The sequence below is a fragment of the Pan paniscus genome, chromosome 7 (genome assembly GCF_029289425.2).
Source record: "Pan paniscus chromosome 7, NHGRI_mPanPan1-v2.0_pri, whole genome shotgun sequence".
Classification (NCBI taxonomy): Eukaryota; Metazoa; Chordata; class Mammalia; order Primates; family Hominidae; genus Pan; species Pan paniscus.
Window position 1 is genome coordinate 22,395,063 of NC_073256.2, and position 22,984 is coordinate 22,418,046.

The following is a 22,984-nucleotide window of genomic DNA, read 5'->3' on the forward strand; positions in this document are numbered from 1 at the left end:
TCTTTGCCTAGGACACTGCTATCTCAGCTGGGCTACAGCAACCTCCTAACTGGTCTTAACTGGTATTCTGCATCTGCTCTCCATGCTCAGCAATCCATTTCCTACCTGGCAGCTTCAGTGATCTTAAGGCGTCCATTGAGTCTCATCCCTGCCTTTCCTGCCCATGGTACATAGAATAAAATCGAGACCCCGAGTCTTCTGCCTGTTCCTGCCACCTCTCCAGCCCTCTCCTATCTCCTGCCCTTAGCCTACTCTATTTCAGCCACTATGGCCTCCTTTTGTTTTCTTGGACTTTCAAACTTTTTTCCACAACAGGGCCTTTGCACTTGCTGCTTCAGCCTGGAATGATTTTCCTCTGCACCTCCCCAAATTAGACCATCCTTTAGGTGTCAGCTAAAATGGTGCTTCCACAGGCAGCTCTTCCCTGACTCTGCTCTTCTCCACCTTAACCTCTTATTGTTTCCTGTTGTGGGAAGTCAGGGACCCCAAATGGAGAGGGACTGGCTGGAGCCATGGCAGAGGAACATAAATGGTGAAGATTTCATGGACATTTATCAGTTCCCAAATAATACTTTTATAATTTCTTATGCCTGTCTTTAATCTCTTAATTCTGTTATATTCATAAGCTAAGGATGTACATCACCTCAGGACCACTGTGATAACTGTGTTAGCTGTACAAATTGATTGTAAAACATGTGTATTTCAACAACATGAAATCAGTGCACCTTGAAAAAGAGAATAACAGCAATTTTTAGGGAACAAAGGAAGACAACCATAAGGTCTGACTGCCTGCAGGGTTGGGCAAAAAGAGCCATATGTTTCTTCTTGCAGAGAGTCTATAAATGGATGTGCAAGTAGGAGAGATATCGCTAAATTCTTTTCCTAGCAAGGAATATTAATAGTAATACCCTGGGAAAGGTATGCATTCCTGGGGGAAGTTCTATAAATGGCCGCTCTGGGAATGTCTGTCTTATGCGGTTGAGATAAGGACTGAGATACGCCCTGGTCTCCTGCAGTACCCAAAGGCTTACTAGGGTGGAGAAAAACTCCGCCCTGATATATCTGTGGTCAGCCTGGTGCCCTGCTCTTGAACCCTGTTTTCTGTTGTTTAAGATGTTTATCAAGACAATACATGCGTGAATGAACATAGACCCTTATCAGTGGTTCTGCTTTTGCCCTTTGCTTTGTGATCTTTGCTGGACCCTTATCAGTAGTTCTGCTTTTGTGCTTTGTCCTGTTCCCTCAGAAGCACGTGATCTTTGTTAGACCCTTAGTAGTAGTTCTGCTTTTTGCCCTTTGAAGCATGTGACCTTTGTACCTACTCCCTGTTCTTACACCCCCTTCCCTTTTGAAGCCCTTAATAAAAACTTGCTCATGTGAGACTCAGGGGGGCATCACGGTCCTACTGATGTGTAATGTCACCCACAGAAGCCCAGTTGTAAAATTCCTCTCTTTGTAGTGTCTCTCTTTATTTCTCAGCTGGCTGACACTTATGGAAAATAGAAAGAACCTACATTGAAATATTGGTGGCAGGTTCCACCTATACTTCTTTCATGGATTTACTTATTTTTGTTTGTCCCCCTCTGTATCCTAGAAACTCCTGGAGGGCAGAGGCATGCCTGCCATCTTCATCATTGCATTACCACCACCCAACACTATCGGGAGACCTGCCCTGATCATCAACTCGGTTCTTTTCTATTTTCCTAAGTGCCGAGTGGCTTGAGAAATAAAAGGACAGAGTACAAAAGAGAGAAATTTTAAAGCTGGGCATCCGGGGGAGACATCACACATTGGTACGATCCATGATGCCCCACAAGCCACAAAAACCAGCAAGTTTTTATTAGGGAGTTTCAAAAGGGGAGAGAGCATATGAATAGGTGTGGGTGACAGACATCAAGTACTTAACAGGGTAATAGAATATCACAAGGCAAGTGGAGACAGGGTGAGATCACAGGACCACAGGACGGAAGTGAAATTAAAATTGCTAATAAAGTTTTGGCACCATTGTCATTGATAACATCTTATCAGGAGACAGGGTTTTGAGATCAACCCGTCTGACCAAAGTTTATTCCAAAGTTTATTAGGCGGGAATTTTCTCTTCCTAATAAGCCTGGGAGTGCTATGGGAGACTGGAGTTTATTTCACCTCTGCAATCTCGACCATAAGAGACAGGTACGCCCCGGGGGGCCAGTTCAGAGACCTACCCCTAGGTGCGCATTCTCTTTCTCAGGGACGTTCCATGCTGAGAAAAGGAATTCAACGATATTTCTCCCATTTGCTTTTGAAAGAAGGGAAATATGGTTCTGTTCTGCCTGGCTCACCGGCGGTCAGAGTTTAAGGTTATCTCTCTAATTCCCTGAACAATTGCTGTTATCCTGTTCTTTTTTCAGGGTGCCCACATTTCATATTGCTCAAACACACATGCTGTACAATTTATGTACTTAACGCAATTATTACAGGTCCTGAGACGATATACATCCTTCTCGACTGACACGATTAAGAGATTAATGACAGGCATAGGAAATCACAAGGGTATTGATTGGGGAAGTGATAAGTGTCCATGAAATCTTCACAATTTATGTTTAGAGATTGCAGTAAAGACAGGCATAAGAAATTACAAAAGTATTAATTTGGGGAACTAATAAATGTCCATAAAATCTTCATAATCCACGTTCTTCTGTCATGGCTTCAGCCGGTCCCTCCGTTTGGGGTCCTGACTTCCCGCAACATCTCTCCCTTTCTTTTTATATAAATGTGCCATGGCGATGAAGGCTTGTTCGTTCTCTCGATTTTGACACAGGATTACTTGACTGGTACGGCACACTAAAAGCAAGCCGATTAAGCAGAGAAACATAATTCCAAAATTTACTACAGTGGAGCCCCCAGTAGATTTAATCCAAGTTGTGGGGTTTAATCCATAAAGATTTTCTGCCACCTGATCTAACGCCTGAGCTCTAGGCACGATGGATAAGTGAGCTTGGGAGGCTTCAAAAATTTGTTTTTTTAATTTAGTAGTTTTCAATGATAAATTATCTTTTCTACCTAGAAGGTGTCCTTTGACCATTTCCCATGAATGATCAGTCTCGTTATAGGAATAGGGGTGATGCAGAAATCCAAAGTATTCCAATCGCACTGCATTTGCATGCGATGTTCCAGACTCATTACCTGATCTCCAAGCCAAATAACAGAATGTCTTAAATCATTAATTTGCTTTGCCAATCTTTGATCGATGCCTTGTTGAGAATTCCACATTTGGGTGGAGTTGGCTTGCCAATCATTAACAAAATGAGCCGTTTGAATAGACTGGTGTAATTCCATTCCGGCAGTGGTGGCCATTGCAGTGACTGTAATTAGGCCCATGATAACAGCGATTAAAGTGAAAACAAATATCTTAGATCTTTTTAGAATTCGTTGTACCACTTCATTAATTAAATGTATTGAGGGGGAGGATTCCCAAGGTCTAGGTAAAGTTATCGGAATCCAGATTCCTTCTCAAGCTCGAACCAACTTTACACTTTTCCTGGAGTCAAAATGGGAGTTAATACAAATGTATAGATGACAATTGACGCATTGGACAGCTTGATTATTCATCCAAATTTTGATATTTCCTACCAATAGCATGTAAGGAGGCTCAACACAACTCTGTATGGGAACAGTCAGGTAGGAGGTAAGTAAAGCAGAATGTCTGGGTCTACGTTGATACTGAGAGAGTGGGACGGTAGTGGGAACAACAGTCAAAATAGTTTTTCCTTCCCATACTCGCAGTCCAGACGTGGCAATAGCCAATTTCCAAAGTTCTGGGTGTTCTGGGCTCAGAATAGGGAGTATCATAGGAGGCCTGGTGGGGGGCGGGGGTAATGCCTTTATCTTCCCATTTTAAGGGAAAGAATGAGCTGATCCTTGAATGCAAAGTAGAATGATGATTCTCTTTCTCCTGATAAGAAATAAAATAAGTAGCCTCCAGGCATTCCCTTCCACAGAGGAGCAATTGTTTTTTAAATAGCGCTTTGGTGCCCAGTCTATTACTAAACCATATGAGTCATTTTTTAATATTACTGCATGTGAGTTAACACAATCTTCCCAAATTAAAGTTTTAGATGGTCCCTCAAAATGTTTAGGGCATGGTTTTCCTGCAGGTTTATACTGAAAGTATGGGGTACCTCCCATTACTCCTCCTTTCATTTGTTGTAAAGGAGAAAGGGAGAGGCCAGAGGCCAAATGTCCCATTTTATCTGTAGCTGATGTTTCTGAAAGATAAGCAGCCCAGAACTGAGTTTCTAGATGGATGCAACCAGGTGCATGTCCGAGGCACAGAGGGGGTTATTTATAACCCATGGTAACATTAAATGCAGTGCCTTCTTCTCCTGGTTGAGCAGGGCAAGGGTCGTCTATGGCTCCAGGCATCCACACACTATCGTTAGTGTAGATTTCTGCGGGAGCATCTATCCGGGTGAGAGGGCGAATAAGTGGAGGAAAAGGCACCTAAGCCCAAGAAGAATAATTATGTGTAGCAGGTAAATCAGTGTGAGAGGAAACTGGTGAGACAGAAAGTATAAGGAGGAGAATCATTAAATAAAACCTAGTGTAAGCGAGATGGAGTGCTGAAGGAGAAAGAGAAGAACAGAGGGATGTTATTTTCAGGCTAATAGAAATGGTGAGATATTTAGGTTTGTAAGGAGAAAAAGAAAGGTAATCAGGAGAAGTGTGATTAGTTAGATGGGTCTCCACTGTCATCAGGGAGGATTGATTTACACCCATTGTGATTTGGTGTGCCTGTTTCTGAGGAGTCGGCACAGATCTCACCACATCTGAAGGCAGTCTCTGACACAGACGTCTCTTCACTGTGGTTTTGATTGTCAGTATTCACAAGAAGCTTGAGTCTTCTGGTGGGTACCCAGACAGGGGATTGATGATCTCCTGGTGAAACACAAGCATATCCTCTTCCCCACGTTAAGTAGAATAAGAGACAATATTTAAAGGTTTGGGGAAATCCTGTAAGGCAGTAATCACAGCAATTAACTCCGCCTTTTGAACAGAAGTATAAGAGGTAGAAAGAAGTTTGTCTGCAGGACCTATATAGCCAGCATTGCCATTACCAGAGCCATCAGTGAATACTGTAACGGCCTCAGGAATGGGTTGATTTTTGGTTAATCGAGGAACCACCCAAGACGTTATTTTTATAAAATCAAACAATTTGTTTTTTTGGATAATGATCGTAAATAACACCAATAAAATCAGCCAAGTGAATTTGCCACAGTACAGAATGCTGAAAGGCAGCTTGAACTTCGAGCTGATGTAAAGGAACTACAATTACACTTGGATCAAATCCAGAAATTTGAAGTATTCTGCACCGAACCTGTCCAATTAATATGGCTATTTGGTCTAGATAAAGTTTTTGACACAGAATGAGGAAGAAAACACCATTCCACTAAATCATTATGTTGAACTATTAGTCCAGTAGGAGAGTGTAATGAAGCAAAAACCAGAAGCTGAAAAGGCTGAAATGTCTGTACTCTAGATAACTGGGCAGTCTGGATTGTTTCCTCTACAAATTCCAGATCCAGTACATAGGTCGGAATGCCTAAAGTAGGTCTTAAATAATTAATGTTACCCAAAAGTTTTTGGAAGTCATTTAAAATTTTTAAAGAATCTCTCCTAATTTGAATTTTTTGAGGTTGAATACATTGTTTATCGACCACCATTCCTAAATATTGAACAGGAGTGGTCTGTTGAATTTTATCCTGAGTAATGTGTAACCCAGCCTCTGTAACACAGCGGCTCAAAATTTGGTAACAGTCAATTAATTTTTTATCAGTGGGGGCAGAACTTAAAATATCATCAATATAATGAAGAATATAGGCCTCGGGAAATCGGGCTCAAACTGGTGAAAGCACTTGTCCAACATAAAGCTGGCAGATTGTAGGGCTATTTAGCATTCCCTGAGGAAGTACTTTCCATTGATAATGAGCTACAGGCTCCTGATTATTGATAGATGGTACAGTAAAAGCAAATTTTTCACAATCCGATTTATGTAAAGCGATATGAAAAAAAAAAACTCTTTAAGATCAATAAGTATGAGAGGCCAATCTTTAGGTATTAAAGCAGGGGCAGGCATGCCGTGTTGTACGGCCCCCATAGGTTTAATTACAGCATTAATGGCCCTTAAATCGGTTACCATCCGCCATTTGCCTGATTTCTTTTTTACTAGAAACACAGGGGAATTCCAAGGGGAAAGAGAAGGTTCCACATTTCCAAGTTGTAACTGCTCAGAAACCAATTGATTTAAAGCCTCCAGTTTTTCTTTAGAAAGCGGCCACTGCTGAATCCCAGGGCCACTTGTCTTATCTCCTTTGTTTAAAAGGATATTAGGTAGTAAAAGCAATTGAGCTTGTTGAACAGTAGTAAAAGAAACAGGAGCTTGGGCTGGGGAGTGTAATTTATCCCAAGCTCTCATACACACTTTTGTTACTTGTTCTGTGGTAAGAGTATCAAAGTTTAATTGGGCATAAGCATCAGAGAAACTATCGGAGCCTATGAGCTGAGCCTGAGTAATTAGAATGTCATTACTCCGATTTAGCTGAGCCTGTAAACAGGCCTCCTCTGACCACCAGGCTGAGATGGACTTAGAACAGCTTTTTGCCAAAAGATCACAGTCTGAAGGAAGCAAAACGACCTCAGTATAAAAAGTGTGCAATACCATTTGAACATAAGGAAAAGTAGGACCATACTGAGTACAAGCATCCTTAAATTGTTTTTAAAAAGGTAAGATTGAGCGGCGCATATCGACGCAGACTGGTTGAGGAACTGAAACGACAGGAGGGTGAGGGGCTGTAGTGGATGGGGGAGGGCCTGGAGAATGACAAGTAAATTGTAGTTTGGTCCCAGAGCCATTATTTAATGCTGGAGGTTTGAAGAGAGAAGAATTAGCATATTTATGGTACCGGGCTTTGTGAGTCACAGCCCCAGGAGTTTGAAGTACCAGCTTTTCGTGAGAAGAAGTAAGAAAAGTAGGGGGAAACTTTAAGCCAAAGTTACCAGTTAGAAATCAAATTTTCAGAATCGTTAGGTAGGGGAGGAGTAGCTGAAGGGAGAGTCTGAACGAAGGCCATGTGGGAGAGGAAGGTTGAGAAAAAGGCAGAGAAACTGAGGAAAAGGCAGAAAACTGCGGCAACTGCAGGGGTTCACGAGATTGGCAAGCCACGAAGATGGCACGCACCAAGCACCCCAAACAGTGATGGGAACATAATACCCGGCCGAGACCAGTTTTCGGAATGCTTTACGGACACAATCACACAATTTTATATACACCGTTCCTATTTCAGGAAACCAAGAACAGTATTTTTCTACTGCCTTGAATAGAGTGATCATATTTTTCATGGTTACCGGTTTTAACAGGAGTTTGTTAGATTACACATGACCCATAGTTAACCCAGACCTTACACAGATTACTCACCACTCGTCGGGGAGTTGAACACGCTTATCTGTGGACCAAGCCGATTGACGTTTCACCGCACCTACCAAAGGGAATCCGGTTTCCTCATGCACTTAGGAAAAAAGAAAGACCACGTGGGCGCCAGATATCGGGGGACCTGCCCCGATAATCACGTAAGTTCTTTTCCATATTCCTAAGAGTCGACTGGCTTGAGAAATAAAAGGACAGAGTACAAAAGGGAGAAAATTTAAAGCTGGGCGTTGGGGGAGACATCACACATTGGTAGGATCCGTGATGCCCCACAAGCCACAAAAACCAGCAAGTTTTTGTTAGGGAGTTTCAAAAGGGGAGGGAGCATATGAATAGGTGTGGGTGACAGACATCAAGTACTAAACAGGGTAATAGAATATCACAAGGCAAGTGGAGACAGGGCGAGATCACAGGACCAGAGGACCGAAGTGAAATTAAAATTGCTAATGAAGTTTTGGCACCATTGTCATTGATAACATCTTATCAGGAGACAGGGTTTTGAGATCAACCCGTCTGACCAAAGATTATTAGGCGGGAATTTTCTCTTCCTAATAAGCCTGGGAGCGCTATGGGAGACGAGTTTATTTCACCTCTGCAATCTCGACCATAAGAGACAGGTACGCCCCGGGGGGCCAGTTCAGAGACCTACCCCTAGGTGCGCATTCTCTTTCTCAGGGACGTTCCATGCTGAGAAATGGAATTCAGCGATATTTCTCCCATTTGCTTTTGAAAGAAGAGAAATATGGTTCTGTTCTGCCTGGCTCACCGGCGATCAGAGTTTAAGGTTATCTCTCTAATTCCCTGAACAATTGCTGTTATCCTGTTCTTTTTTCAGGGTGCCCACATTTCATATTGCTGAAACACACATGCTGTACAATTTATGTACTTAACGCAATTATTACAGGTCCTGAGACGATATACATCCTTCTCGACTGACAGGATTAAGAGATTAAAGTAATGACAGGCATAGGAAATCACAAGGGTATTGATTGGGGAAGTGATAAGTGTCCATGAAATCTTTACAATTTGTGTTTAGAGATTGCAGTAAAGACAGGCATAAGAAATTACAAAAGTATTAATTTGGGGAACTAATAAATGTCCATAAAATCTTCATAATCCACGTTCTTCTGTCATGGCTTCAGCTGGTCCCTCCGTTTGGGGTCCCTGACTTCCCACAACACAGCACAGTGACTGGCACAAAAGAGTTGCTCAATAAATAAATCAGGATGAATAGATAAATTCACGGATAGGCACTTTGAACTACAGATGAGCTTAAATACTTTGTGTTTTTCTTAGTCAAACATATGCAATTAAGCATGTGATAAATGTTATGATGACCATACCTGTGTCTTGCCTGATGTTCTTTGCAATCACTAAATGAATTCAATTGTTCCTGTTTTGACAGTTCTATTTTCAACCTAATGATCTGTTTATTTTAACTTCTGGCTGTTGGCTTTGTTTGGGTTTTTTAGCCTGACAAAGTGGTAGATATTGGTATTTGCTCTTTTGTTTAAATGTCACGAACTTTAAAAATGCCTTTGCTTTTGGTAAGAAACCCTAGTTAGGACACCCTAGCGGTCAGGATGATTTGGGTTCTGGTGCAGTAACAACAATCCCCAAATCTCAGTGGCCTCATGCAGTGAGGTATTTCTTTGTTTGTTTCTGAGACAGGGTCTCACTCTGTCACCCAGACTAGAGTGCAGTGGTGCAATCTCAGCTCACTGCAACCTCTGCCTTCCAAACTCAAGTGATTCTCCTGCCTCCTGAGTAGCTGGGATTACAGGCCCATGCCACCACTGTCTGGCTAATTTTTGTACTTAGTAGAGACAGGATTTCACCATGTTAGCCAGGTTGGTCTTGAACTCCTGACCTCAAATGATCCGCCCGCCTTAGCCTGCCAAAGTGCTGGGATGACAGGCATGAGCCACCATGCCTGGCCACAGTGAGGCTTATTCTTGGTCACGTAGCATGTCTGGGCTGTGTTAGGGCATTGTGGGGTGGTCTGTTCATTGTGTTCACTCAGGGATCCAGGCTGACAAAAGCCCCATCTCTGCATGTGTCCTTGATCACCACTTCAGGGGAAAGGGAATGTGGTGGATCATAGAGCCTCTTAACACTTCCAGCTGGAGGTGACTCAAGTTGCTGCTGCTCATGGTTCATTGGACAAAACGGATCACAGAGTCATGGGCAACTTCTCTGTGCCTGGAAGGGGAAACAAAATATGAATAGCCACATTGATTTTCCCTAGATATTACACAGAAGGCCTCATTTAAACACAGTTACTTATTTGTGTTTTGAAGCTAATTGTAGTCCATCAAACTTCACAGAAGATATGTGCACTTCCAAGCTATTATTAAGCACAATTTTTTTTTCTTTTTTTTTTTTTTTGAGACAGAGTCTCACTCTCTTGTCCAGGCTGGAGTGCAGTGGCATGATCATGGATCGCTGCAACTTCTGCCTCCTGGGTTCAAGTGATTTTCATGCCTCAGCCTCCCAAAATGCTGGGATTACAGACACCCACCACCACGCCTGGGTAAGTTTTGTATTTTTAGTAGAGATGGGGTTTCACCTTGTTGGCCTGGCTGGTCTGGAACTCCTGACCTCAGGTGATCCACCTGCCTCGGCCTCCCAAAGTGCTGAGATGACAGGCGTGAGCCGCCGCGCCTGGCCTTGAGTATGATTTTTGATTTGGAAGTTCAGAGTTAGGGTTTTAGTCTGAGGACTGTATGATGTGAAGGTGAAAAGCAGAGCTTGGCTGTGAGTTTGCTGGGATTCCTGTGCTGCTTCTACAGCTCTTTGGCTGTGTGACCGTCACTTTTGACAAGTTCCTTTACCTTTCTATGTGTTGGTTTCCTCATCAATAAAATGGAAAAACTAATCATAATCATAATAGCTATTTGTGTTGGGATAGCCCAGTGGTTGACACATAAGGACTCAAACATACTTTTTTTTTTTTTTTTTTTTTTTTTTTTTGAGACGGAGTCTTGCTCTGTTGCCAGGCTGGAGTGCAGTGGTGCAATCTCGGCTCACTGCAACCTCTGCCTGCTGGGTTCAAGCGATTCTCCTGCCTCAGCCTCCCGAGTAGCTGGGATTACAGATGCCTGCTACCACTCCCAGTTAATTTTTGTATTTTTAGTAGAGACGGGGTTTCACCATGTTGTCCAGGATGCTCTCGAACTCTTGACCTCATGATCCGCACACCTCAGCCTCCCAAAGTGCTGGGATTACAGGTATGAACCGCCGTGCCCAGCTCAAAAATACTATTATTAATTTTGGGGGGCAGTTATTATATTTTGTGAAAATCGGAGTTCAGTATCTTGTAACACTGAGTTGGGATCTATCCCTGAAGGAACAGGCTTCTAAAGAGGAAGGCATCGAGAGAGGGGCAAAATTTTAGTGGACGCTGTAATGACTTTAGGTATATGGACCTGGGGCAGAGTTCTAGCTGGGGCCACCAGGTAGCAAGGTGGACTTTGCTAAATTCTATCACTTTCCTGAGCCTCAGCCTCACTTGTTACAAATGGGGTTGAAGCATCCCTCTTTCAGGGCTAAGATGAAGATGATTAAGTAAGAGGGAATGAAAGCAACTTCCATCAATGGTCAAAAGTATTCATTTTTTTTTTTTTTTTTTTTTTTTTTGGGATTGAGTCTCTCTCTGTTGCCCAGGTTGGAGTGCAGTGGCATGGTCCCGGGTCACTGCAACCTCCACCTCCTGGGTTCAAGTGATTCCCTTGCCTCAGTCTCCTGTGTAGCTGGGACTACAGGTGCGCGCCACCACGCCTGGCTAATTTTTGTATTTTTAGTAGAGACGTGGTTTTACCATGTTGGCCAGGATGGTCTCGACCTCCTGACCTTGTGATCCACCCACCTTAGCCTCCCAAAATGTTGGGATTACAGGCATGAGCCACCATGCCTGGCCCATTTAACTTCTATATTACTTTCCTGTTGGTGGATTTACCAGTGCAAACTGAGCAGCTTAAAACACCACCCAGTTATTATCTGTTTCCATGAGCCAAGGGTCTGGGCAGGGTTTAACTGGGTCTTCTATTCAGGGTCACAATACTGCAAACAGAGTGTCAGCTGGGGTCTCATCAGATGCTCAGTGTCCTCTTCCAAGCTGATTCAGTTTGTGGACCGAATTCAATTTCTTGCAATTGTTGAACGAAGGCCCTCAGCTCCTAGAGCTGCCACCTCCAAAGACAGTTCACAGCATGGCCATTTATGTCTCCTTGGAGGCTAAGGGTTGAATCTCTGAAACTTCACCTTTAAAAGACTCACCTGATTAGGTCTGGCCCACCTAAGATAATCCTGCTTTGGATGAACTCAAAGTCAGCTGAGCAAATGTGCTTAACAAAGCAAGTGTGACCATAATCACATTTGCAAAATTCCTTCCCCTTGGCCAAATCACAAGCTCTGCACACACTCAAGAAGAGATGATACAGGGAGCAGATATAAGGGAGTGGTTCTCTTGGGGGCTGTCCTAGAACTCTGCCCATTACAACTTCCTTTCTCGAGGAACAGCAGGCCTGGGGAGAGATGATCACGGATGAGAGCAGCCCACAGGTTGTGAGCACCAGGTGCTGGAGTAGGATGCAGGAGGCTGACAAGCAAGTATGAAAAGCCTTCTCTGGGCTGGGTGGAGTGGCTCACACCTGTAATCCCAACACTATGGGAGGCCGAGGTGGGCGGATCACGAGGTCAAGAGATCGAGACTATCCTGGCCAACCAACATGGGGAAACCCCGTCTCTAATCAAAATGCAAAAATTAGCTGGGAGTGGTGGCACACGTCTCTAACAACCCAGCTCCCCAAGTGAGCAATTCCTGTCCCTTTTAAGGGCTCACAACCCTAAGGGGGTCCACGTGAGAGGGTCGTGATCGTGAGAGAGTCGTGATCGATTGACCAAGAAGGGAGTACGTGACTGGGGGCTGCATTCAGCAAACCCCATCTCTACTAAAATAGCAAAATTCTGCAAAGTCTCAGTATAAAAATCAATGTGCAAACATCACAAGCATTCCTATACACCAATAACAAACAGAGAGCCAAATCATGAGTGAACTCCCATTCACAATTGCTTCAAAGAGAATAAAATACCTAGGAATCCAGCCTACAAGGGATGTGAAGGACCTCTTCAAGGAGAACTATAAACCACTGCTCAACGAAATAAAAGAGGATACAAACAAATGGAAGAACATTCCATGCTCATGGGTAGGAAGAATCAATATCGTGAAAATGGCCATACTGCCCAAGGTAATTTATAGTTTCAATGCCATCCCCATCAAGCTACCAATGACTTTCTTCACAGAATTGGAAAAAAACTACTTTAAAGTTCATATGGAACCAAAAAAGAGCTGGCATTACCAAGTCAATCCTAAGCCAAAGAACAAAGCTGGAGGAATCAGGCTACCTGACTTCAAACTATACTACAAGGTACAGTAACCAAAACAGCATGGTACTGGTACCAAAACAGAGATATAGACCAATGGAACAGAACAGAGGCCTCAGAAATAATGCCGCATTATCTACAACTATCTGATCTTTGACAAACCTGGCAAAAGCAAGAAATGGGGAAAGGATTCCCTATTTAATAAATGGTGCTGGAAAAACTGGCTAGCCATATGTAGAAAGCTGAAACTGGATCTCTTCCTTACACCTTATACAAAAATCAATTCAAGATGGATTAAAGACTTAAATGTTAGACCTAAAACCATAAAAACCCTAGAAGGAAACCTAGGCAATACCATTCAGGACATAGGCATGGGCAAGGACTTCATGTCTAAAACACCAAAAGCAATGGCAACAAAAGCCAAAATTGACAAATGGGACCTAATTAAACTCAAGAGCTTCTGCACGGCAAAAGAAACTACCAGCAGAGTGAACAGGTAACCTACAGAATGGGAGAAAATTTTTGCAATCAACTCGTCTGACAAAGGGACCTATGACTTTCTTATAACCAAGAGAATATGGCAGAGGTGATGGGATGTAGTGATTATGTTAGATAGGATGTTAAGTTGTCTTGCTAGGAGGTTATCTTGCTGGCTTTGAAGATGTGAGCTGCCATGTCATGAGTGGCCAGATGGAGAGGCCCATGTGGCAAGAAGCTGAGGACAGCAAGAACCTGGGGCCCTGATTCCAGCAGCCTGCAAGGAACTGAATGCTGCCAACAACCAGATGAGACGGGAAGCAGATCAATCACCAGTCAAGCCTCCAGATGAGAACTGAGCCCTGGCTGACATTATGGTTGCAGCCTTGCACTGAACCCAGCTGAGTCATGCCTGGATTCCTGACCCACAGAAACCACGTAGTGATAACTGTGTGCTGTCTCAAGCCACAAAGTTTGCAGTAATATTGTTGCACAGCAATAGATAACTAATATAAAAACTGTCCTACATCATGTACATTACTGAGTGAAATGTAGGACCTGGATTTTAGCTCTGATTTCAGAGTTGTGGTCTCAGTCTCCCCAGGGAGACCTGTCCTGGGAGACAGTTATGCCAGGCTGTGATGCTGTGATGATTATTCTCTTCCTACCCAGAAGCTTTCAATAGGCATGTCAAGCATGTGACCCCAGCTACATATACCAAATGTATTTCTGACAAATGCCAGGACATCGTGAGCTTTCTTGTTTTACTGAGAGCTCCATAAAGGAAGGATCATCTCTGTCTCTTTTTTTTTTTTCTTTTTTAAGAGTCTCACTCTCACCCAGGCTGGAGTGTAGTGGGGCGATCTCGGCTCACTGCAGTCTCTGCCTCCTGGGCTCAAGGGATTCTCCAGCCTCAGCCTCCTGAGTAGCTGGGATCAAAGGTGTGCATCACCGCACCCAGCTAATTTCATATTTTTGGTAGAGACGGGGTTTACTCATGTTGGCCTGGCAGATCTTGAACTCCTGGCCTCAAGCGATTCCCCTACCTCGGCCTACCAAAGTGCTGGGATAACAGGCATGAGCCAATGCACCTGGCCTGACTTTTTTATGTTATGTCCATGTGAAACAGCACAGTTGTCAGCACACAAAAGGGTCCAAATGTGAAAGGAAAGGGCAAACACAGGGGAAACCTAGGGGTGTTCAGAAGTAGTTCCCAGGTCATTGCCTGTTTCAATATGTACAGTCCTGGGCCCCACGCACAAGATTCTGTCTTGGCAGGTCAGAGTTAGAGATGGGGAGCTACCTGGTTACGAGGGATCCCAGTGCATTTTGAGGCAGCTGGTTGTTAAGACTGCATTGTAAAAATTACAACCCAAAGATGTGAAGGGAAACAGAAAGACATTGGCAGGCTAGAAAACAACACAAGTAAAACATGAACAAGTTCATTCCAGAAGGAGATTCTCAACCACAGCTGCACATCAGAATCACCTGGGGAGATTTTAAAACCCCAGTGCCCGGGCTCTGCAGCCCATATCAATTATTACAGAATCTCTTGGGGATGAAACATGGGCATCAGTATTTTTGGTTTGTGTGTGTGTGTGTGTGTGTGTGTGGTTTTTTTTTTTTTTTTTTTTTTGAGACGGAATCTTGTTCTGTCACCCAGGCTGAAGTGCAGTGGTGCGATCTCAGCTCACTGCTACCTCTGCCTCCCGGGTTCAACCCATTTTCCTACCTCAGCCTCCCAAGTAGCTGGGATCACAGGTGTGCACCCCCACGCCTGGCTAATTTTTGTATTTTTAATAGAGATAGGGTTTCACCATGCTGCCCAGGCAGGTCTCGAACTCCCAGCCTCAGGTGATCTGCCCGCCTTGGCCTCACACAGTGCTGGGATTACAGGCACGAGCCATTGCTCCTAGCAGTATTTTTTTAATGAGGCAAAATTCACATAACATAAAGTCCCTGTATGAAACCATACACTTCACTATCATTAAATACATTCACAATATTAAGCAATCATCATCTCCGTCTAGTTCCAAAACATTTTCATTAACACCCCCGCCCCCACAAAAAATAACCCTGTATCCATCAAGCACTCTCCATCCCCTCCCTTTTCCCCCAGCTCCTGGCAACCACTTACCTGCTTTCTGCCTCTATAGATTTGCCTATTCTGGGCCTTTCACATAAATGGAAACATGCAATATATATAATAACCAAAAGGTAGCAACAACCAAGATGGCCATTTGGTTGACGAATGAACAAACAATATGTGCTGTATCCATACAATGGAAATATTGGTGCCTACTACATGTGGATGGACCTTGGAAACATCATGCTAAGTGAGAGAGAGCCTTGGTACTGTCTCTTCTCCCCAGGAGATTCCAAGATGCAGCCAACGTTGAGACCCCCTGACAAGCAATGGATATGATTGGGTGCAGATGAAATAAGGCAGCCAGGGGCAGGAGGGACGTCTCATTGAAGATGATTACTTGTGGATGCCTAGCAGGGGTGGGGATGAGGTATGATAACAGCAACCCCAATCCCAACACTGCGTGACCGATTTTATCTTCAGCCAGCTGATATGCTTCATGGGGTCTGGACACAGGACAACTCTGCCTCCCAGGTACAAGCAATAACACCTGCCTCAGCCTCTTAAGTAGCTGGGATTACAGGCATGTACCACCACGCCTGGCTAATTTTTGTATTTTTAGTAGAAACGAGGTCTCATCATGTTGCCCAGGTTGGTCTCGAACTTCTGGCCTTAAATGATCCACCCACCTCAGCCTCCCATAGTACTGGGATTACAGGCATGAGCCACAGTGGCAGCCTCCAAATTGTATTTGAAGTTTGACTTTCCACCTCCAGAAAATCCAACCTTTTCCCAAGTCACAGTGGGACACCCCGGAGTTAATTTGAGAGAAATATGCTTTTAAAAACAACTCCAGGCCAGGCGCAGTGGCTCACGCGTGTAATCCTAGCACTTTGGGAAGCTGAGGCGGACGGATCACGTGGTCAGGAGATCAAGACCATCCTGGCCAACATGGTGAAACCCCGTGTCTACTAAAAATACAAAAAATTAGCCGGGCATGGTGGCACATGCCTGAAAGCCCAGCTACTAGGGAGGCTGAGGCAGGAGAATCGCTTGAACCAGGGAGTCAGAGGTTGCAGTGAGCCGAGATCGCGCCACTGCACTCCAGCCTGGCGACAAGGAGAGATTCCGTCTCAACATAGATAAATAAAACCCTCCGATATGAACACCAAACTAGAATCATTCCACTGACTTCCCTCCGCCAATCAGGGGGAGTTATGGTGATGGTGCATGAGTGTCTATTTGCATTGAGTCTTAATGGAAAAAAAAGGTTGTGTCACTCAAAGGAAAAACAAATCACAGCCCAGACTGGAGCTGCGGATGAATAACATGGCTGAGTGTTGGTACAGGCTTTCCACAGCAATATTAAAACTGAAAAAATCAGCAATGAAGCTCCCAGCCACATTTCTGCCAAATGATTTGGGGGAAAACAACAGAGGCACTCCTCAACTTTTCCTTCGCTGCACAAAGTGGGTTTGGCTGGAAATGCCAAGTGTACTTGTTGCTGGGATCTTTCAAATGAAAGCAAGCTGGGAGTCAACCTCCTGCAGCCGCAGGCCAGAAATGGGTTTAGACCAAACTAGTATAGTAACACTGGTGCACATCTAAACAGATTTAACTCCCTCCCAGCAATCCAGATTAATTTAATATGCTTTCTTATTGGCATTCTGCATTTTTCATTAAAGCAAATAAACATCCATCCCTCTGTGATAAGTTAGGGCAAAAAAAAAATTCATATGTTTAGGGCATAGGGAAGGAGGAGTTGTTGGCTGTTAAAAAAATACTGCAAATGGCCTTTGAAAGTCTAGACATCTTCATCATAAACACAAACATTCCTCTTCACAAAGGGACCTCAAGTAACCTTAGGCTGGATGGCCCACTTGAGTATGTTTTTCTTCTCATTCTTTCTTATCTTCCCTCCAACCAACCCAACCCACATTCAGTGACCAAGTCACGTGGGTTTTACCTCCTATATCTTTTCAGATTCGTTCACTGCTCAGCCACTCTCCTGACACCACCATAAACCAAGCCACCATCACCTCCAACTGTTTGACTGCAAATGCCTCCTCACTGGCCTCTGTCTTCCCCTGGCCCTGTGACAATCTGCACTCCGGTCGGATCATGACGTTAGGAGATCCAGACCATTCTCCCTAACACGGTGAAACCCCGCCTCTACTAAAAATACAAAAATTTTAGCTGGACGTGGTGGCGGGCGCCTGTAGTCGCAGCTACTTGGGAGACTGAGGCAGGAGAATGGCGTGAACGCGGGAGGTGGAGCTTGCAGTGAGCCGAGATCGCGCCACTGCACTCCGGCCTGGGCGACAGAGTGAGACTCCATCTCAAAAAAAAAAAAAAAAAAATGATAAAAGGTCACCTTTACTGAGCCCACCCTATCTCATTCCATCCCTACATCAGTCCTTTATTTCACCAGTGGGGAAGCTGGGACACAGAGTAGTTAGGTGGGATGCCCAAGGTGGGACCACTCGTGTGAAGTTTCCACACACTAATGTGAGACCCTCCATGACCTAGCCCCTCTCTTTCTCCAGCCTCATTTCCTGATTCTCTCGCTTGGCCTGCAGGCCTCAGCCACACAAACTTCTTGAAAGTCCCTTAAATCTGGCTGAGCGCAGTGGCTCACACCTGTAATCTCAGCACTTTGGGAAGCTGAGGCGGCTGGATCACCTGAGATCAGGAGTTCGAGACCAGCCTGGTCAACATGGTGGAACCCCATCTCTACTAAATATCCCAAAATTAGACAGGTGTGGTGGATGGCACCTGTAATCTCAGCTACTCGGGAGACTGAGGCAGGAAAATCGCTTGGACTCGGGAGGCAGAGGTTGCCGTGAGCCAAGATCGCACCACTCCACCCAAGCCTGGGCGTCAAGAGTGAAAGTCCGTCTCAACAAAAAAAGTCCCTTAAATCTGCTCTATGCCTATCAACCTCAGGGACTTCACTATGCTGTTTCTCACCCTGAAATGCTGTTCCTCATTTCTCTACATAGTGAACTCATCCCACCCCCTAGGCCTTTCCTTAAGTGTCATCACTTCAAGGAAGATTTACTTTTTTAATATAACTATTAAAATATAATTCAGGTACCGTATGGTTTGCCCATTTAAAGTGAACAAATCAATGGTTTCAGTGCATTCACAGAGCTCGGCAACCACCATTATGATCAATTTTAAAACATTTTCATCACCCCAAAAAGAAACCCTGTATCCATGAGCAGGTACCTGCCATTTCCTCCTCCCACTAAGCCCTGACAATCTACTTTTTTTGAGATAGAATATCTGTCACAGGCTGGAGTGCAGTGGCACAATCTCGGCTCACTGCAACCTCCGCCTCCCGGGTTCAAGCAATTCTCCTGCCTCCCGAGTAGCTGGGATTACAGAGATGTGCCACCATGCCCATCTAATTTTGTATTTTTAGTAGAGTCAGGGTTTCTGTCTTCATAGATTTGCGTGTTCTGGACATTTCATATAAATGACATCTTAGAATATGTGACATTTTGTGACTGGTTTCTTCCACTTAGCTTAATATTCTCATAGTTCATCCGTGTTGTAGCCCGTGTTAGTACTTCATTCCTTTTGATGACTGAATAATATTCCATTGCATAGTCAAACCATGTTCTATTTCTCCACTCATCAGTAGACAAGCATTTGAGTTGTTTTCACTTTGGCGCTATTATGAATAATGCTGCTATGAGCATTTGTGTACAAGTTTCTGGACGGACATATATTTTCATTTCTTTCATAAACTGGAGTGGAAGTCCTGGGTCATAGAGCTCTGTGTTTAAGCTTTTGAAGAAGTGCCAGACTGTGTAAGAAAGAAAGCCTTTCCTCACCCTGTGAGACTGAGCTCCCTCTCTCCATTTATATGTTCTCTTTAAGCCCTTTGCTTCTCTTTCAGAGCAATTCACGTTGACTTGGGTCACCCTCAACTTAAGGCTCATAACTCCCCTAGATCCTCAGGGTCCACACTAAATTTGATGAAATATGATGCAAGCCACATATTTACATTTGCATTTTGTAATAACCACATTTTAAAAAGTAAAACAAAAGAAGTGAAGGTAATTGGAATAATATCACAGATGTAAACAAATCTATCCAAAATACCAGGTCTACATGTATAAAATTTTTTAACAATAACAAAATACTTTGCTTTCATTTTATATTAAGTCCTCACAATCTAATGTGTATTTGACACTTCTCGCACATTTCAGAATGATGGCAGCAGCCCATATGGGGGGCCCGCCCATGATGCCAATGATGGGCCTTCCTGCTCCTGGGATGATGCCAGTGGGACCTGCTCCTGCCATGAGGCCGCCCATGGGAGGCCACATGCCTGTGATGCCTGGGTGCCCAATGATAAGACCTCCTGCCCGTCTCATGATGGTGCCCAGTCAGCCCAGAATGACTCGACCAGACAGATAAGGATAGAGGGGAGGCCTCATTGCATCAGTGTTGTTTTGTTGTTGTTATTGTTGTGTTTTTTTGTTTGTAATGTTTTGTTTTGTTTTTGAGACAGAGTCTTCCTCTGTCGCCCAGGCTGGAGGGCAGTGGCATGATCTCAGCTCACTGAAACCTCCACCTCCCGGGTTCAAGCGATTCCCCTGCCTCAGCCTCCTGAGTAGTGTGGGACTACAGGCGTGTTCACCATGCCCGGCTAATTTTTTTTTATTTTAGTAGAAACGGGGTTTCACCATGTTGGCCAGGATGGTCTCAATCTCCTGACCTCGTGACCCGCTCGCCTCAGCCTCTGAAAGTGCTGGGATTACAGGTGTGAGCCACTGCGCCTGGACTATATGAATTTTATATTTGCCTGTTCCCTTCACCAGGAGATCATGCTGCTGTGATGTCGGGTTTTCTTAACAGCGTAAGGAAGACTTGCCCCCTTGCCCTATCAAAGAGAATAGTTTTGGAGGGGAGAAGTGGGACCAAAAAAGATGCAGTTTTCATTTGTATTGGGAAATGTGAAAATAAAATTGTCAACTCTTTCAGTTAAAAACAAAAAAAGAAAAGGAAAGAAGATGTGGGGCTGCCATATGCAATACCGTGGATTTCACGGATCTTCTACTCTGGAGGCAAATATTATCTTTGCTGAAGCCAAACCATCCTGACACAAAGACCTTTTGTTTTTTTAATGTGACTGTGTTTTATTTTAGAATGTGTAATTCACTTTAGAAGGGTAAAGTACCTGTCTGGGGAAGACTATTCAATTTCCTGCATTTATTTAGAATGTTGGCTGATGTTGTTATGAAGGGAAACAGCTCTAACAACTGAGTGCCCCCCACATAGCCACAGCTCATGAGTTCATGGGGCAAAGGAATTGAACAGCAGCCTCCTAATAGCCAGCCTTCTCTGTGATGTGGAAATAATTATCAGCATGTAAAAGACTATATATATATTCAACAATTCTGATCCCCTGAAAAATTCAAATCTACAACTGATTTGCTTCCTGGGCTCCTGAAAACAACTTTGTCAAAATTGTTCAGAAATATAATCAGCCAATCGTTGCCCCTTGGGGACGCAGGATAAAGCAAGTCAGCCATGACCAATGTGGAGTCGGCCGTGCACAATTACATGCAGACCTGCATGATATCGAGTTCCTGCTATGGTCCCTCCCCAGTCAGGCCCCCATTGCCTGGGCTGCAGCCAGAAGCATTCAGGCACAAGTCCATTCAACAAATACTTATTTAATTGTATTGGTGGTTAGAGGGTTGCAATTGATTAAGGTACATTAATGGATCCATGTCCTCCCTGTATCCAAGACTCTGCCATTTGTCTCTGCAGTTCCTCCCACTGAAGAATCGGAGTATATTTCTCCAGTCCCTAATGTTGGGTTTTGTAATGTGTCTAGCTTTGGCCACTGGAATATTAATCTGTATGACCAACAACTTGGAAAGTGTGCATTCATTTGTGCTCACTCACTCCTGCTATCACCATGACAACAAGCCCAGGCCAGACTGCTGCTTCCAGCAGAAGATAAGAGACACCAAGAGCAAAGTCGAGCTTCCCAGACATGCTCATGCTAGATTGACCAATCCTCAGCTGACCCATAGATCCATGAAAATAAACGATTGTTGTATTAAGCCACTGAGATTTGGAGTGACTTGTTATGCAGCATTTTGTGAAAACAACTAACTGACACAAGGGTCACTGTCCTTTATCTCTGTAGATTTTAACCAATTTTAATAGCTAGATGGAGATCTTCTAGTTGCCTTTATTTATAATGAATATGACTGTAGAGCTAGTTTGGCCTGACACTACCAGTAACCTACCCAGAAATTCAGAAATACTTTCTTCTCCAACCTGCCCCAACCAACCTTTTGTTTGTTTGTTTGTTTTTGGGTTCTCCCTCTTTGCCTAGGCAAGAGTACAAATGGTACAGTCAGAGCTCACTGTAGCCTCAAAATCCTGGGCTCAAGTGATCTTCCCCTTCAGCCTCCTATGTAGCTAAGACTACAGACATGTGCCACCATGCCTGGCTAATTTTTTTATTCTTTGCAGAGAGAGGGTCTCACTGTATTGCCCAAGTTGGTTTCAAACTCCTGGCCTCAAGCAGTCCTCCTGCCTCACCCTTCCAAAGTGCTAGGATTATAGGCATGAGCCACCACACCCAGCCTCTTCTTCTTTTTAAATAGAAACCTTATTTTTTTCTGACAGTGGGTTGCTTTCTTTCTTTTTTTTTTTTTAAGAAAAAGTTGGCCCAGCCCCAGGGAATAAATTTTGACTGCTCTAAACAACTATAGACCAAGGGCCAAATCTGGCCCTCTGACTGTATAAATTAAGTTTTACTGGAATAAAACCAGGTCCGTTGATTTATCCATTGTCTACATACGCTTTTAGGCTACGATGGCACCACTGCGTCACTACAACAGAGGTTATTTAGACCAAAAGCCTAAAATATTACCGTTTGCCTCTTTATGGAAAAACTTTGCCATTCCCTAGTCTAAGGTTTAGATTCTGAGCTTATCATTTTATCCTACCCGCCCTCACCAGTGACTGGCTCAAAACAAGTCTGTAATTCCATTCTGACTGTTCTACTAAGGGAATTCCCTCTTCTTCTCATGCAGAGCTGATGAGGGTAAGTTGTATTAATAGGACATACGCTCAGGTTTTCTGAAAAATACTTTTATCTAGAAATGCATAGGAACATGGTGGTGCCTGAATGTACCATCCGGGGGCCTGGAGATTGACTCACCTGCCTCCACAGCTGGTGCTCACACTTACTACTGAGAGGCCTGAGGAAACGCCTGCCTACACACCACCAGAACCTGCATAGGTCACCTGGAGAACTAGAGATCAGCCTGCCACACACACCACCCAGGAGCCCAGTGGTGCACCTGCCCACCTGGCCCAGTGCTGCCACTGCCAGAAACCAAAGAAGCCACCTGGAGGCCCAGGGATTGGCTCACACAGATAGGCTATCATCAGTGCCCACAAACGCTGCCCATGGTCCCTACTATTGACACATCTGGTCCACCGCCACTACCACTGATGCTGAAGGACAAGACTTCCTGGCATCCCCATCCTCAGCAAAGCCTCACCACAGCCTCCAATAACAACTGCCGTCT

The 22,984-nt window shown here is 44.1% G+C and overlaps 1 protein-coding gene and 1 long non-coding RNA gene across 2 annotated transcripts in view; one reads left to right on the top strand and one right to left on the bottom strand.

Moving 5' to 3' along the window:
* The window catches only part of LOC129395909 (uncharacterized), a 110,414-nt gene that overhangs the window by 33,363 nt on the left and 54,067 nt on the right, over positions 1-22,984 (bottom strand). The window lies entirely within an intron of this gene.
* Positions 1,850-22,984, top strand: part of LOC129395908 (uncharacterized) — a 34,075-nt gene continuing 12,940 nt past the window's right edge. The window contains exon 1 of the long non-coding RNA XR_008623090.2: positions 1,850-7,605. This is a non-coding gene — a long non-coding RNA (uncharacterized LOC129395908). The remainder of the gene's footprint in view (positions 7,606-22,984) is intronic.